An 18,858-nucleotide genomic window follows, 5' to 3' on the forward strand; every position below is an offset into this window, starting at 1 on the left:
ATACACATGAATAAGAAAAACATTTACCATAAGCACTTAGAAGATTAAGTAGAGAAAGAAAGCAACTAGAAAGGTAGATGTATCAACATATTTTCTGCACGCATGGCTAAGGTGATGAGCCTAAAACCTCTGAAAAAACTTCAAAATATGAACACTAGAGAAAGGCAATGGGTGAAGAGTACAACATCTTAATGCAACATCAAACATGGGTTCTCGAAGATCTACTTGAAGACAAGAAATATATTAGATGCAAATGGAATATTCATAGGGTGAAAGCGAATGCTAACATTTGGTATGATTAGCAACACAAGATAAACCCTTGAGTAAAGGTAGGATGCGTCCCTTTATCAATTGAAAAAGTGAATGTTGTAGAAAATGAGACAAGACAATATCCTAAGAAGATGTGTGCATGAAAATAAATAACTTACCATACTTAAACAAGCTCATTTAAGATTTGTATAATGAGGAGATTTTGCTACAAATATTACTCCACACAAGGTTCTATAAGAAGGCCTCTACTAGCCAACACTTTTTGGTGATGTTGTTGTATCTGTGAAACAATGTAACGAATGTTGATAATTTTCCATATTGCATGACAAAGATAGAGATAGATGATCCTTACACTTGTAATATCTCAATAACAATTTAAGAAATGGAGCATGGACTTCTAGTCCAATCAGCCTTGTGGCTACTTAAGGTTTATTATATTCCAAAGGTGACATGGATTTGATGCACAATATCAAAAAATGGAAAATGAAAACTTTTAAGTACAGAAGCCTAGGTCCCTTCATAATTAGAAAATGAAAACTTTAAGTACAGAGGCCTAGGTCTCTTCATAATCACTAAGATCACACCCCAAGGGCCCATAAGAATTGAAATCCTAGAGGGAGTGGAGATGAGGACATATCACAATGGTAGCAATCTCAAAAGAAACTATGGACACCTTACTCATGATTGCTTCTCTAGATCCCCAAGGAAAAGAAGCTAAGTGCGAATAAAAGGCTAAGAGAAAAAAGTCATACTTGAAAGATAGACCAAAAACAAATAAATAGATTGCAAAGCATGAGAAAGTCACAACAAAGCCAACTAGTGAACCTGCTTGAATCTAGGATTAGTTCCCAAAAAAAGGATTACATATCAACTTGGATTGCACTTCTAAACACACTGTGCTAGTCATAATCTCATGTCTTGGGGAACGTAGACCCACCAATACATATGTATAGTAGTGGTGGATAATGATATCAATGTTGGAAGCCTAGAATTCCTCATTGGAACTAAACCTACATTGACTATGCTCTGTAGATTTTATGCCAACTCCTACATGGACTATGAAAGAATAAATCTTTCTAGGAAGGCGATGGATAACCACCACAAAGTGCCACATTAGCTAGCATGTAAGAAAATCACCATGGTGGAGATTCTAACATGTACTTGACGGATGAGAAAGTATCACCAACGGCAACAATTCAAGCCTCATTATCAACTATTCCCTCATCATTAAGGCATGTAAACTATAAACATAATAACCTCTCATTCGTCAAATGCAAACTATCCTTAAGTGAAACCCAAGAAATAACACGTGATAATGGAGGTCTTGGCTACTCAAGGCCACTAAACAACGAGTCATGAAAAATGTTCACAAAATCGTGCAAACGTTCACTTAAGTCCATTTTGCCTAAAAACATTAAAAAAGGACTACTTTTAGAGATTGTTTAAAATAAATCACTTTTTATGTAGGTGGGCATTAAAAAATTAATAAATATGGCTCTCTTTTCAGACATTTTAGAATGCATTTGATCACTTAAATCAAGAGAACTCTCAAAAAAGACTTAATTTGGACCAAACCAAAACCATCACATTCCATGAAAATTTGAGTACAAAAAGCATTACAATAATTGCAGAAAACAAATACTTCTCCTTGCAACTAAGAGAGATCTTGCTTCAATATCTCTACGGTTGTCTTGCGCAAGTGACCAATTTTTTTCAAATCAAACCCATACACAAGGATTTCTACATCCTCTAGATTGAGCATGTCCACACGGCGATGACAACTTCATGTTTTCCCCCTTTCTTCTTTATTTCAACATCTCAGGATCGTACTTGCCTTTCAATGGATCTTCTCTAGTTGTCCGATACCAATACACTTCCACAACATTCAATACATCAAGCTCTTTGAAAACCTTTGTGACTTTTGAAAGCCAAAATGGATTATCATTTTCATCGTTTGGTAGCAAGAACCACGATCATTGTGCCCTTGCTTAGCTCATTTACATTTACTTCCCAGATTTCTTTCTCTTGTTGTCAACTCTTTCTGCTCTTCCTAGGACCAACATACATCTCCCTTGTTTCTCCATGAACAAGAGATAATAACTCTGCTGATATTGGCGCATCACTGACACCAGCAGCTACATCATTGTCACTCCTTTCACTAAGGCCACTCTCGTGCCACACAAGTGCATGTTGTAGCTAAAATGTGTCATCCCTAAACACTTCAACCAGCTTCTCCTGCTTTGCAAAAAAACTCTCCCACCATGCCAGTGAGCTAACTGGAAAAAACACATGTGCAACGTGTATTGTCTCCTTGATCTCGTTCAAACATTGTAGGAAATCAACAGAGCGATTTTCTTTCTCAATTTTTTGTGCCTCATTCATTGTAGAGAACTTTGCTTGTTTAATTTCACAAGGAACGAATAGTAAGAACTTCAAACCCTCTGCTGGCAACCAATCTTTAGAGTTTGAGTATTTTTGGACCACATGAGAGTATGTTCCTCCACTTGCTTAAACTATGATCATTGAGCTATGCAAATGATGGCATGTTAGTGGCCTCGCTGGTTGCAAAGCATCTAAAATCATATGTTTCTTCCATGATTTTGATGGAGGGCTTGGGAACATAGGCATCCTAAAATAAGGTGCAGATCTGTGGAAGGTCAAATGCACTTTTCTTTGCCAATTTGATTGAGAACCTACTAAACATCTAGTCATGTGTGTGTTCCACCAACAAAAACCAAGCTTGACTTTCGTGAATATCTTCTTTTCTACCAGCATATTCAAGTACGCAAGGAGAACTTGGTTTTTGTTTTCTCTGCTAGTGTTATCCAGTTGTTAAGTAGAGAACGGGTGGTAGTTTGCCTTGCCATTCTACGATGATGTTTTGAATGATGGTGATTGTCAAATTAGGATCATTACGAATGTTAGGAAAATTAACAAAGATCCTTGATGACATGACACCATTGAAAACTAAGGCTCCTACAGCATGGAGTTGGATAAAATTTTCCTCCTTGAGATTCTTAGGAGGATGCATAAAATGAGGCAACCTAGTTTTCTTTTGATCCATGCCATCAATGACAAGGCCTAAATATTTCTCCTTCTTCTCTAAACACTTTTTCCTATGCTTTGCTAATTTTTGGCACTCTGTGCTTTGCTACTCCCTGTGGATCTTCAAGGCATCTAGAATGGGCATTGCAAAAGAGATTCAATATTTTTTCAATATCAAAAATTAATTGAAAATAACCAACGCATTCACTTTAAAAGATCTAGAACTTCAAACTTAACATACATTTTTCTTCTGTAGTCTTTGTTGTGTCTCGCTTTGCTTTCAACTTCGCACATATTTGGCAAACACCCATCTTGCTCTTCTTGGGAATTTTGACATGAGAGAAATCTTGTATCCATATTCTCAGGAAAGAGGGAAGTGAGAGAGTGGGGTTTAGAGTTTCTTTTTGTGACTCCACATATAAATTGTACACCTCTGTTTTAGTAAAATTATCTGGGAGATGTGTGAAGTTTGAGTAAAGGCAAAGGGTTGTGCAAGGTATGGAAAGGTGGCTGTGCAAGGGAGGCCATGGCAAAGGCAAGCGGAATTGATGCCAAGGCAAGGGATTCAGGGACGGGTAGAGAAGGCATGTTAGTGGCCTCGCTGGAGTCAAAGGGTTGAAAAGGCACATGGGTGGTGGGAGGCTAGGGGTGAAGTTACATAGATTGATTATTTTCTCTTGTTGATGCACAGGCTGCGGACAAGAGGGGATTGTTGAAGCTTTTTTATTGAATCTTTGAAGCTTTTGAGTTGATTGATGTTCTTAGCTATGGTTAGGGCTTGAGGGATGCAAAGAATGGTTTTATCCACACGATCAGCTGCTCCCGATACATTACCTCAATTTCGTTTACAGTCGACCCTAGATTTTTATGCTACCAAACCCGGTTGCCTGCACTAACCTATGTGCACTATCAGCCACCCCGCTTTGTAGGATTCTAGAATCCCACTCCTCTTTCTACTATTTTTTTATTCTAGTTTTGCCAGTCACTTCTCTTGTCCTCTCTAGTGGATTCTAGAATCCATGATTAACTTACAGCCATTGTTGTTACTTTTTTTTACAGGTCATGGCTTCTTGATCTCAAGTCTTTTCTTATTTTTGGGATCACTTCTTTTGTTCTCTCTAGTGGATTCTAGAATCCATGATTAACTTTTAGCCATGGTTGTTCCTTTTTTTGTAGATCATGGCTTCTCAATCTCATGCAAGCAAGAATTCTAAAACTTCAAGGCAAGATTTTGTGCAACCTCAACCCAATTCACACTTAAGGAGGGGACACTCAGGAGCACTAATGTCTTCTCAGTTAGTTCTTGCACCACAGAGTCTGAGTTTTGAAGTAACGAGGCTTTTGCTGCTGAACAATTTCCTCGCAAGCCAGTGACTCAGCACACCAAAGAGCATCGCCCCCAAAAGGTTAGAAAGGGAAAAAGGCAAGACCTAACACTTGTGAGAGAGGCAGACACCCTTCAAAGCTCTCAAGCAAAATACATGTGGGATAAAGTTCTTGCCAAAAGCAAGTACGACCATGCTTGGACACTCAGCTTTGGGCGTCATGGGGAGCGTAGGAAATTAATTGATTCAACAACCCCTTTTTTTATTATTACAAAACACAAAGGACCTTCAAGTGATTCTAACAAGTACTCTTTTGTTGGGCGCATCGAGAAAGTGTAAGAACACAAAGGTAAAAATAGGGTATATTTTCTTATTGAGTGTGATGACTCCACTCGCTTTGCTGTTCTTGTTTTATTGAAGGACTTTACGATGGATGAAATAAATCCTCTAAGCACAAAAAACTTGATGATCGATGTAATGCAAAGTCGAGGCTTGGTAAGAACTAAAATTTTCTTATTCTCTTTTGAACTTTTGTCTCTTTTTTTTTTGAAACATATCATTGAATTCATTGTTTTTTATTGTAGACATTTGGGAGAGCCTATAGTGAGGTGCTAAAGGGTTTTTTTTGGCTCAGATAAGAACTCTTCAAGTGAGTACATTGAAGAGGAAGGAGAGGAAGAAGAAGTGTCAATTTCTTCAAGTGATGAAGAGGTTGAGGAAGAACGCCCCCCCTCTCCATTAATGCAAACCCCTATCACATGCAAGAAAGGAAGCAAAAATTCAAGTAAATAAAAAGGCCTCTAAGTTTCTTCATGAATCAGAGATTGTTCCATCCGGTCATGGTGCTCCCTTACTCGACACAAGAGATTCAAGCTCTTTCAATGTTTGAAGAAAGAGGGTCAAGCAAAATAACATGGTGGATTTTTTTCCTATATTTTTGCCCATAAGTGTGATTGAGGTCCACCAGTGGATCCCCAAATAGGAAGAAGACCTTTAGAGGTTTGCACTATTGTTTGAACATCATGTTCATAATCTAAAGCATAAAATGAAAAATAAGCCGAATTCCATTATGTTACCCTTGCTTGTTTTAATGGATAGACAACAATGTCTTAATAAGGAATCTTGGGTTAAGGCCAATGCTGAGTGGGTTCTTGGGGGCACTCATTCTTTGCTTGCCAAGCAAGAGCTTGCTGCCAAATATGAGCATGTTGAGACTTACAAAACAGCAATGTTTTGTGTGTATGCTAGTTTAACAAATGAGGAGGCACAGGTACTTTCCCTTGACCATAATATTGATGCAGACTTTAGAATGGAAATGACTTTCATTCAAAATATAAGGTTCTGTCGTAAATGAGTGAATTGATTCCTTGAAGCGTGGTGAGAAAATTGATGACAAGTTTTGAGCTACACTTTGTGAAAAGTGTGGTCTTGAATTAAAAAAGAAAGGTGGTTGTGGAGCAAGTCAGAAGCCTAATGTGAAATAATATGATAACTATTTTCAACTTGCCTTTCGTGATGGAGAAATTTGGGATCTACAAGATGATATTTTTAAGATACATGAGCAAGGAAAGTTAAAAGGTCAAAAGTTCAATAAGTCGTCTGCTGCAGCTTCCAAAGGCAAAGGTTCCTCAAGTGATAAAGCACCAAAGCCCATTCTCGAAGAAATGAAGATAACAATATGGAGAGATTTGCAAAGGAATTCGTGAGAAATCATTAATCATTGCAGTTCTCTCACGCATGAAGGGTGGAATCATCTCTTTAGAGCAAATGGGAGAAGAATTTGAAAGGTTTGTTTGTTAAATTGACTTTTTTTTTTGAAGTTTTACTTGTTTCATCAGTTCTAATTTCTTTGGTTGTCTATTAGGCAAAAAACCATGCTTCACATGTAGAGAGTAATGATTGAAAAGTTGAATTGCTCTAATTGGGATGAGGTAAAGCTCTACCATCCAGACTTAAGCAAACCTCAAGTGTTGGAGAAGTACATGTTGTTATTTGGTAACACGCTGAGTAGTTTGTCTTGCTTTCAGCTTTGTTTAACAAACCTTTTTTTTTCACCTCTCACATCTTTCTTGTTGGTTTTTTTAGAACAAAGATCCACAGGTTGCTATCAAGAAAATCCCTTTTGACTTTGAGCAATTTCTTTCCCTTTGTCGTCTAGAGAGGAGGAGGAGACAACAAACCTGGAGAGACGGAAAACTCTCTCACTTGTAGCAAGAGTAGTATAATCCACACTTAGCTCAATCCAATGGGATTTTCATCCCTTTCGGAGCTAGGGATTCAACCCGTACCGGTGCACAAAAGCTTATCCAATTGATGGAGAGAATGCTGGGAATACTACTACTATTGACATAGACTTAACACACACACAAGCTCAATCTTGCTATTGCCCACTCAACTCCACATTCCACTCATCCATACATCCAAACAAGAAGAAAGCTTAGCTATTGCATACACAAGATTAAAGCATTCTTCATTCTCAAATACTCATTTCCCTAGCATGCACACAAATCTTGAAGCTATCAATAAGAAACATGCACACTAGAGAATTGACATGAGAAGAGAGACAAATATCAACTCATTGCATTGAATTAACAAAAGAATAGAACTTACAACAATGTAGATGGGGAGAGAGAAGAGCTTGCACCTCTATGGGAAAAGAGGGAGAGTTAGTCTCAAGAGAGCTCAAACATGAGTTTGCCCAATGTGTCCCTAAGCTCTCAAATGAGCCACTTTTTATACAAAAACTCTAAAACTCTCAAAAAGTTCCCATGTGGGATTATTGTCAAGCCCACTCCCACATTCATCTACAACTTGGAACTCTTTACAAGAGCCCTAAGTATCTTTTTTGTTGCATCCTTGCATTGATCTTCACTCATCACGCAACACTCCCCCCTTCCTATTTTGCGCACGTCCTCGAGCGCGGTGCTGCAAAAAACAATGGATACAAGTAAAGCCCTTTTATTGAAAAAAAAGAAAAGAAAAGAAGAAAAGAAAAAATAGCAATGACAATTTCACATGTGAGCATACAAGTGAAAGGTTGATTAGAGTTTTAAAGAGTACTAAAATAGGTGAGTAAAGACTAGTCAAAGTGAGACTAAGTGGTAGATAGTGCTATGCAAAGGCAAGTGTGCTTGCATACCACAGGTTATGACCGCAGTCTCAATGTCCTACAAGTATTTGAGTTATTCCTATGTGGCAAACCTACTCCTAAATATGAGCAATGGTGATTGGACCTCTTTTTTTTTAATATATATATATATTTTTAAATAAAATTTTTGATGTTTGTGTAGAGGGTGATAAAGATTAAGGTTCCATCCCAATGAGACCCAAGCAATGGCCAAGAGACCTCCGCCAAGAGAATCTAAAAGCCGCTAAGTATCTCAAGGGCGACAGACCCTTTGCTTTCTTTTATGACATAAGGAGTACCCCATGAAGATGAGGGCATCGGTCTCGAGGGCCCATAATGTACCCCAGAGTCCTACCAACATCTATCAAGGCGATAGATTCCTTGAAGTTCTTTTTTTTGAAGCTTTTAGACGTCAGTGTTCACCCCATGGAAACCAAGGTATCGGCCCCAAGGTGCTAAGACAACCCCAGGTCCTACCAAGCATTCCACATGGCTGTAGACACGTCATGTCTCGATTCACTTGTATATATATATTTTTTGGGGTATAATTTTAAATTTTTTTTAAAATTAATCCTAGCACCTAGCTCATACCTAAGAGGTAGCTACCACTAGGGATAACTAATATACCTTGAAAGCATAAGAACTTGGCATACTCCATTGGTATATATCCTACACTGTCTTTAGATAGAAATATCTTCTACTAAGTCCTCTAAGAATCTAGAATTCACTCACCATATTTTAACAACTAATCAAAAACTTAAACCAGCCAACATTGTGTGAACATGCAAACCATATATCCAAAAGATAAAAGCACATAAAGAACAAAAGATTAAGATTTGAATACACCTGTTGTAGTGCCCGCCGTTGATGTTGTTCGTTTGAATTGATGCATTGTTGATTTTGTGCAGATTGCTCCTCCTTGGTCTTTGTAGGCGTAGCATGTCTCCCCCCTTCCTAATTTGTGTGCACGGTAGGTGGATTGTTGGGGCGTGTTTGATGCTCTTGTTTAGCTGAGATCTCTGCAAAATGGTTATTAACAAACAAGAAAAGAAAAGAAAGGAATAAAATTTGTTATTGGTGCCAATCACCGAATATAGCCGAGGGGAAAAACCCAATGGGAGAAAAGTGCCCTGGCTTGTCGATCTTATTGTGGAGTCGCTATGCTTACCCTTGCGCTGGTGGTGGATCCGTGTCCTCGTCTGCTGGAAAGATGGTATCAATTTCTTCAAGATGCAGGGACAACCCTTCACAAAAACCGGCCTCTGGAGAAGGTGGTAGAGGAAGGAGTGCTTCCTCGCTAAAATATGGCATTGGTTCTATGGGAAGGTTCAGCAGACAATTTTGATTTTGGAACTGCGCAATATAGGTACTCATATTGATCCAATATTGACATGATGAGGCTTGGGGAAGGAGGGCTTGCAAGATCGGTGGTTGCAAGTCATTTAAGCATGTATCCCTCCATTGTTGTGCTTGAACCTCCTCACGTAACCTACGTTGATTTGGTCCTCTCTCTGGTATTCTCACATTAAGAAGATTATGGCGTTGGGATGTAATTCCCACAATTTGTTTCATTAAGCCCGTGCCATATCGTCTAAAGTAAGAGCAGCATATCCAACAAATATGTGAAGCTTCTCCTAATACGAGTCGTGCACACTCTTGACAATGTGGAAATGGGTGATGCTGTTGATAGAATAACGTGACAAAGTGATGCCCACAGCAATTTTCACCTAAGGGAGCATAGAAGTACCTACAATGAGTTTGAAATGGAGGAGCACTATAACCCCCGCGATGATCAGGTCGAGTACTATCAGGGTCAATGCATGGTGGACATGTATCTTGCCAAATATCCATCAGGAGTTATCTGGGCGTAGAACAATGAAATTTAGAACACTCATATCCATCATTACAATTCTAATCAAAAACAAGATTATCTCAAAAAGAACACAATCCTCTAAAGGCATAAGGAACCACACGAGGAACCACATTATGCAAACACTGATCTACCAAAGAGCTTCAATTGTAGTGTTAATGCCTTATCTTTGGTTTTGGGTATGTCCTTCTTAAGAGGTGAGAATAGTAGCAATTGTCTTGGAATTTGAGCAAGATAAGAGGATTTAGGCATTGAAGTGCTAGAATCTATGCTCAAATGAGACTCATTTGGACTTGTCTTAGGTACATAAGGTGATGGTGGAATTGTGTAACAAGGAGAAATTGGGACAACTTGTGTTTCAATACATGTTTTAGGAAGATCAACACAAGTAGATTTGTAGGTGCTATCACAGCCACCTATCCTATCTTGAAGAGTTTGTGTTGATTTCTTTTGCACCCACTGATATGGAAGACCGAGGGTGGCTTTTGGAATCTTATTGATACACTCTTTTACCCCTAGCAAACCACGGCATTTGGGAAGCCAAAGTGCTGTTGCACCCTCATAATAGCCTTGTGCTTTAAGAACATGTTTTGGGACCCAACGAGTAACAATCCGAGGTTTAGGCTTGGAAAAGATGTGCTTTTTAGGAGGCTTAGCAACTGGGCTAGATGGTACAAGTTTGTACGCATCTTTGGGTAGCCAAATTGATAATTCCTTCTTGCCTGGTCTTCTTTGAGCAGCAACTAGAGTAGTTGGAACATGCCAGCCATGGCCCTTACTTGAGTACTCATCAATTATCCACATCATTTGTGTTGGAACTTCAAGAGCAGATTTTGAAAGTGGGTTGTGTAGGGTAGAAACACCACTCTTTTGACATGATAAAGCTCGTGGAGTAGCAGATCCCAAGATGCAATCAGAATCAATTTGCAACTTGTATTGTCTATTCTTCCAATCTAATGCGCAATTGGTAGCACTTAACCACGATCGACCGAGAACAGCCTCTACTACTGCCTTGGACTTACTTGCCACATAAAAGGGCACTGACATCTGGTGATCCTGAATGGACATCATAATGACACATTTTTCCTCTATAGGATTATCTTCACCTGAGAAGCTTCGTAAGTCAACAGGAATTTGCACAAGTGTTGGTTGTCCCAAGGCTTTCCATGTGTCAAACGAGAGAACATTATAATCTGCACCCACCAGAGTCAATTAAGGCAGAGACAAAGTAGGTAGTCTCATGAAGATGAAGGCACACTTGAATATCGAATGGATCGACATATGGTTCATCAGTAGCCAACTGTAAGGCCAACATAGAAGCTTTGCGACGCTCCTTAGCTTTTGCAACTCTAGCTTTAGCCTCTTCTTGAGCCTGACGTTTAAGTAGGTCAAGTGCTTCTTTCCGTGTTTGTGCAGCATGCATTTGTTGAAGCATGGCTTCAGTTAATGATTCATTGTATTTCTTGAGACGACTTCCATTAATGAAGTTAGGCATTTGCTCACCTTCTAGTGTCTCTAAACGCACAGCACCACTTGGAGTAAGCTCATTAATCACAAACGGTCCTAGGCCACGTTTCTTGAGCTTTCGCTTATGCTTCTTAAGTGTGTACAAGAGCACTAGGTCCCCTTTTTTGAATTGGCCAGTTGTTACATTTCTATCATACCATTGCTTTTGTCTCCTCTTCTCAGCATACATCCCCATTACCGCCAATAAGCGAGTCTCATCAAGCTTTTCCAATTCGTCAATGCGTTGTGAAAGCTCATGGCCAGTCCAATCCAATTGTTTGGCAACTCGTAGAGTAGGTACAAGAAATTCAATGGGAAGAATTGCATCTAGTCCAAAAGCAAGCTCAAATGGGGTTGTGCCCACAGATGTTTTATAGGCTGTCCTATATGCCCAAAGAACTGAGTGCAACTTTTGCTCCCAATCAGTCCTATGTCCCTCAACAATCTTTGTGAGTGCTGTGCAGAGAATCTTGTTAGTACTCTCAGCTTGTCCATTGGTCTGGGGATGATAGGGTGCCGAACGCTTGTGAATTACCATAAATTCTTGAAGCAAAAACTCTATGACCTCATTCACAAAGTGCACACCTTGATCACTAACGATCTCAATAGGTAAGCCATAGCATGTAAACACGTACTCATACAGGAACTTGGCTGTGGTTCTGGCATCATTTTTGACTGTAGCGTTTGCCTCTACCCATTTGGTCAAATAGTCAGTTGCGACTATAATATATTCTGCATGCATGTGACGAGCTGGAGGTTTAATGGGACCGACAAAATCAATACCCCATTTTGCAAAAGCACGTGTGCTTAACATAGGCCGCAATGGCATATTGTCCTTTGTGATGGGAGGTTTGGTCCTTTGACAATCGTCACAACGTTTTACATATTCTTTGGCATCCATTTGTAAGGTTGGCCACCAAAGCCCAGACCACCTAATCAACTTAGCTGTGGTATTGCCCGAAAAGTGTCCACCCCCAACACCTGCATGTGCATGAGTCAAGATTTTCAAGTAGTCAGCTTCACATACACACATGCGTAAGTTGCCATCCTTGCCCCTCTTGTAGAGTTGGCTCTCTATCAGCATATAGTTTGCCGCTTCAACTTTAATAGCACGCTTTCGATGTTTAGGAATTTTTCGATCAGTCTGACCATGCTGAAGATAGTCCACAATATACTTACTCCAACTTGGTGTAGTTCAAATTTGGAATAATGTGACATTATGAATTGGCTGTTGAATTTGACATGAAGCACAGTTACGAACAAATTTTTCAGCATCTGCATGCATGGTAGGCCACCATTGCCCATCCTGTGATATACGTCGCACACAAGTAGTAGCTGATGCATGGATTCCATCGATACCTGCATGTGCCCATTCTAAGATCTCCTCATATTGGTCGGGGTTAGGTATAAGCCGCAGCACTCCATCATTACCCTGACGATATAATCTCCCTGAGATTAACTTGAATGGTCGCCATAGGTCCACATTAGGACCCGCTAGTTGTATCTGCCCACTTGTCAAAATTTCTAAGATGGGTTCAGACCATTTAGGAGCTGTCTCTACAAGGAAAAGTGTTGAATCTAACATATCATCATCCACACCCACAGGAGCTTCACCCGAGGTGATTCGAGACAAATGATCTGCTCGAAGATGAGTTGTTCCTTTTCGAACTGCCACTTCAAAATCAAACTCAAGAAGGATGATAAACCACCTCACAATCCTTCCAGTTGCACAAGGCTTATTGACCAAATATAGCAATGCTTGATGGTCCACAAAAAATATGAATTTGTTTGCCAAAAGGTAATGGCGAAACTTTTTCACTGCATATATCATGGACAATCCTTCTCTTTCTGTTGTGGTGTAATTCTTCTCAGCATTGTTCAACTGTCGACTAGCATATGAGATTGGGAAATCCTTATTATGTTCTCCCGATTGAGCCAAAATACATCCAATTGCAAAGTTTGAAGCATCAATATGGACATGAGAGATTTGGTTCCAATCTGGTGCCCGTAAGATGGGTGCAGTCACTAATGCTTTCTTCAACTTTTCAAAGGATTCCTCACACTCATCAGTCCAATTAAACTTTACAAGAAGAGCATATAATGGTCTGGCTAGGATAGCGTACATGTAGATGAATCTACGGTAATAGCCACAATGTCCCATGAACGGATCTGTGTGCATGCTAGGGAAATGAGTATTTGAGAATGAAGAATGCTTTGATCTTGTGTATGCAATAGCTAAGCTTTCTTCTTGTTTGGATGTATGGATGAGTGGAATGTGGAGTTGAGTGAGCAATAGCAAGATTGAGCTTGAGTGTGTGTGAAGTCTATGTCAATAGTAGTAGTATTCCTAGCATTCTCTCCATCAAATGGATAAGCTTTTGTGCACCGGTACGGGTTGAATCCCTAGCTCCGAAAGGGATGCAAATCCCATTGGATTGAGCTAAGTGTGGATCATACTACTCTTGCGTGGTTTTACGTTTGGGTCGGCTTCGAGGGATCTCTACTTGAACCTCCCTTCCTCTCAAGAGTAGGCGTGCCTTTCCTAACTCTTCCTCAGGGATTATCACATTATTATCATAATCAGAGTCCCATCCATCTTCCTTATCAGCATCATTTGCAGATTCGAGTGTTAAATCCTCCACTGAGACTTCCTCGACACGTAGAGCTGTTGTGGATGCATTCCTATAGTACAAATCATCTAGAAGGTCACGTGGTTATACCATTCATATAGAAATAATGTCATATCCATCTGAGTCACAAAATTGAATTGGCTTAGGTAAAGCACATGTCGATAATGTTGCAAGGACATGACTCCATTCTAGTGGATCAATTAAATGCTCAGGGAAGGGTTGTGGAATGTATGCCTCGTCTGATACACTTCGATTACCCTTAAGTCTCTCAGTGTTGAAATCTCTACATGAGGCTCCACACATCCACAGATCTTCTCTCCCGTCTGACAATGTAACTCTTGAGCCCTCAGATGAAGCAGAATCAAACTCATCTATTGGAGACCTTGTTACATCACGATATGAGTGATTCCTTAGGTTGACCCTTGTGATGACAGAATCATGTCGGAGGTACAAATAATTGTATCCCCAATCTTGAATCATTTGAAATTGTCGCATGAATGGTCTACCCAATATCACTTCATAGTTTGGATGTTTTCCAAAATCCACTATTGCAAAGGTGTGCTCATATTCAATCCCACATGTGGTGACCAATATGTTCTCAAGCAGCCCAAGGGGATGTTCTAAGCTTCCATCTGCTAGCTGTAAGCGCATCTTGGTACTCCTAATATTTGCCCCACTTTTCCCAAATGGACCTTGTCACAATGCCCACTCCTGCACCACTATCAAATATTGCAGTTGAAGCTACTTTTCGCACTTCTAATGGGAGGGTAGCATTTCCCTGATCGTCCTCACAAAATTTTCCTACTTTGTTAATAGGAACTGGCATAACATGCTTTGTCTCAGGGTGTATAGTACACTCATGGTGACCCTTTTGTAGCAATACCTGCTCTGACAAACATGTGGCAATATCATTCCACAACTCAGGTCGAAGCTTTATCGAATCAAGCAAAGGTAAGGTACAAGCCACTGGTGCTAACAAAATAGCTTGCACGATACCCATATCCATCTCCTTTGTCAACCTTTTATGCATGGAGGGTATCCTCAAGGTTTGAGAACAGTTCTCATATTCTCCCAGATATGATGGTAAGGTTTTCATTGTATGCTTACTTCTAGGAGAAACAATTGTTTGAACTTCCTCCTGGATGCTTGGGCGTCTAGAATTGTTTTCTGTGCCCCTCGTAAAATCCACCTCAGAGAATGGAGGTGAACTAATAGAGGACATGTTCTCATTAACTTTCTCGTGAACTGCTGCCCACATCTCATTTGCCATGTCCTCGTTAGCATCAATAACTTCATCATTGCATGGGAAGACAAGGCTAGGTGGTGGCAGAATTTCTTCTTTCAATGGGGTGTCAATTGGTGCAGACCTCTCGCTATGAGCTTGTGAGATGAGCTCACTTCTCATTTCTCGACTTGATGACACTTCTGGTATGGTTTCTAATGTTGGCTTAAGAGAGGTTGGGCCCCGAGGAATAGGTGGTGGTGGTCCCTCAAGTATTGACTGAGCTTCCCTAATGAGTTGCTGATGTACAGCTAGATTGATCTTCTCCTCACAAGGGTTTGGGTATTCTTGAAGCTTCTTGGGTAGCTCAGATAAAGCTGCAATGCGACTTCTATGAGCATCAATGATGGCATCTAGAGTCTCATTCACCTTATCCACAAAAACAGAACCCCCAAAACTATCCTCGGTCGTACTAGCCTCATCTTGTTTAGCACTAGGCCCAGGTTGAGGTTGATGCTCCTCATGCACTTCTTGGGATGTAAAAGTTTGATCCCTCATGTTTTGTTTAGAGGCTTCTTGAGAACTAGTGGATGCACTTTTAGTTCGCTTGTTGCGGTTCTTTTTCCTCCTAGTGGTCTTTTTTCTATTGGACTGTAGGGTCTTGTCCACTAGATTTGCCTTCGCATCCCTAGTTCGAGGTGTCTCATCAGTTTGCATTTCGGCATTTCGTGTCCGTGATCGTCATGACTCTAAGTGGCACGACATCCTCATTCTCAGATGAAGGTGGTGATGGAACTGCCCCTACAAGGTTGAGTGAGACCTTTGGTTGAGAGGTGCCTTCCTCATGTGGTTTCAGCAAACAATCCTTTGGGAAGTGTTGTACACAACACCCTAGACAATATCTTTCAATTGGTGGAAACTGTGGTACTGTTGTATTGGATCGAGCTGCTTGCCTTGAGCGATGACATGAGTGGGCGATAGGTTTGTCCCAATCTCCTTAGTACTAGGTTAGCTATCTGGTATGGATTTACTAGCGCGCTAGACCTGAACTTTGGTCATCACCCCACTGATCTCTAGGTTTCACCTCAGGGCCAGTACCATCTTGGAATTTGAAGTTATCGGTGAAATCCATAGCATCATGGCAACACTCATTGAAATTTGTATGCTTCTTTGCATAGAAATGTGTATGCAGTGTTGAATTTTTGAGTCCTTTTAAGAAGAGAGAAATTAATCGACTCTGGGCGGACTTCTCATCTTCTGGGCAACGATTAATGTACTGCTTCATTCTATTTACACAGTCTCTAACACTCTCAGTCTCGCCTTGCCTGAAAGAGTAGATGTGTGCTACCGTGTCATGTTGAATTCCCATCAAGGAAAAAGCAGCAATGAATCTCTCTTCCAAAACTCGTAAAGAAGATTTGTCTGAAGCCTCTAATGCCTGAAACCAAGCAAGGGCCTTTCCCTCAAGAGTAAGGCCAAATCCTTCAATTTGAGTATGCTTGTCAGCCACTTGCTCAGCTCGAACTGCTTGCCTAAATGCTGCTACATGGTCGTATGGATCTCCCGACCCTTTGTACTTCTTTACCAGTTTCTGAAGAGTTGATGGCCTTACTTGTCTTGAATACTCGTCATAGGGCCTACGGCCTCTCACTCTCAGTGGGAATTGTTCCTCTCTTTGGTAAGATGGTCCACATGCATCCCAAATTGGTGAGGGTCCCCTATTACCAGCCTCACCAAACCCCTCCAAAGATCTTGTCACCCGCATTTCAGGAGGTGCATTTATGGGAGGCCGAGTTGGCTCCCCTACCCTCCGATTGTTATAGTGAGAAAAATGTTGTTGTGGTGTGATCTGTGGTCGCACTTTTGGTGTCGGATAATGTCTTGGTGCTAGAGTTGGGCTACTAGCAGTGGTCCACTTAGATGTTGAGGGTCCCTCTCTAGTGAACTCTCGTAGGGGAGGAGCAACAGTTTCTCCAAGAAAGGCTGTCTCTCCTGGTTTGGCTGTATTTGTTGAGAACACTTCCATGAATAATGGTTGTCCTTTCCACGTGAGCTCCCGAATCTCCTTCCAATCTAAGGTTCGGTATTCATTGGCCCATTTATCAACGATTCGGTTCATGTGTCCTGCAAGCTTCTCAACTACCACCACCAGTGCTAGAGGAAGATCTAGCTCTGGCATTCTAGTTGTGGCATAATATCCCTCTAAAGAGTCCTTATAGACCTCTTGAAGTGGGTCATCCTGTAAGACCTTTGTCACTGGAATTTGTCGTACAAACTCCCATTGGTTCTCAGCCCCCTGATCCATTTTGCTCTTGCCTTTCCTATCCCTTTCCAAATTTAGATCTACAAGAAGTAAATCATCTATGGATGGCTTTGAGGACTGGGCATTAGATGGTCCAGGCATGTCCGGCTTAATGAGCCAATCATCTCTAGACTCCCTTGCTTTGGAAAGCTTTGATAAGTCTAAGAACTCGCTTTTAGAGAGCTCCCCTAATTTGTCTACATTCTCTGGATGGTAGGCGACTTCGTAGCGAATACCATCTCCACCCATGTACATGTTACCCTGGTCATTGACTAGAGGTGCTCTATCAAGTTCGAAGAAAATGTCTGCTATCTTAACAAGATACCGTTGTTGTGGATCCCTAAAGATCTCAGCTCCTTGAGCATTCGTGTAGACATATTGGAGTCTCACATTGAGTGTTAACCCCATGGTGTCGGCTTCAAATGGATTAAAAGATCTTGTGGGTGTCCTATTTGGGGCTAAGGGATGACTATTTGATGGCCCTAGATTGTCCATGGACAATGAGCTAGTTGTTCTGGAGGAAAGGGTGTCGGATTGGGATTCGGAAAAGGTTTCAGCAATATCTGCCAAATTTCCTACCGATTGGGTCCCACTTTCCTGCGTAGGTACTCTAGAAGGTGCCCTAGGCCCTATGGCAGAATCTATAAGACGTCCCGACCGCAAGTGCATAAGGTCAAATTTTTTTGGTTTTTTATGTGTTTTTTTTCTTTTTTGTTTTGTTTTTGTTTTTGTTTTTTTTAATAAATATATATATATATATATATATATGTATATATATATATATGTATATATATATATATGTATATATATATATATGTATGTATATATATATATATGTATATATATATATATGTATGTATATATATATATATGTATATATATATATATGTATATATATATATATATATATATATATATATATTTACCCTACCTAACCACTAAATGCAACTAAAATGAATATGTGTATACCTATCTTATTTTTTTTGAATTTTTTCTTTTTTTGAAAATGATTTAATTTTTTTACCTTTTTTTTCCTAATTACACAAAAATATGAATTACGCTAAAAAAAATACTAATTATGCACACAATTACAGAAATGCTCAAAAAAATGCAAGTTACTTTACTTATGCAAAATTTTACAGAAAATTAAGAAATGAAAAATGGACTCAAAATACGAACACAATAATTGTTTTCTTGTTTTTTTATAATTTTTTTCTTTTTAATTTTTTTCTCTTTTTTTTCTATTCTCTCTTTTTCCGCTTTCCTCTCTTTTTTCGCTTTTCTCTCTCTTTTTTTTCTCTTAAAAATTATATTTTTTTATTGTTTTGTTGTTTTTTTAAATTACTATATATATATATATATATATATTTTTAATACAAAAACATGAAAAAATAATAAAAAATAATTAAAAAAACAAAAAACAAAAAAACAAGGAAAAGGAACTAACCTTATCAGTTCGCTCCGCGCCGGATTCTTCGCTGCACCCACGTGGTGTTTCTTTTTTCTGTCCGCTTGCTCCAGCCCAGCGCCAGCTACACTCTTCAATGCGCCTTCACGTGCT

The 18,858-nt window shown here is 39.8% G+C and overlaps 2 pseudogenes; one reads left to right on the forward strand and one right to left on the reverse strand.

Annotated features, from left to right (window-relative positions):
• Window positions 1–2,301: 2,301 nt before the first annotated feature.
• Window positions 2,302–2,974, reverse strand: LOC147614259 (uncharacterized; annotated as a pseudogene).
• A 2,711-nt stretch (window positions 2,975–5,685) lies between these two features.
• Window positions 5,686–6,346, forward strand: LOC147614260 (uncharacterized; annotated as a pseudogene).
• The last annotated feature ends 12,512 nt before the right edge of the window (window positions 6,347–18,858 follow it).

Source organism: Cibotium barometz, chromosome 42 (genome assembly GCF_041138505.1).
Source record: "Cibotium barometz isolate CiBa-2024 chromosome 42, ASM4113850v1, whole genome shotgun sequence".
Classification (NCBI taxonomy): domain Eukaryota; kingdom Viridiplantae; phylum Streptophyta; class Polypodiopsida; order Cyatheales; family Cibotiaceae; genus Cibotium; species Cibotium barometz.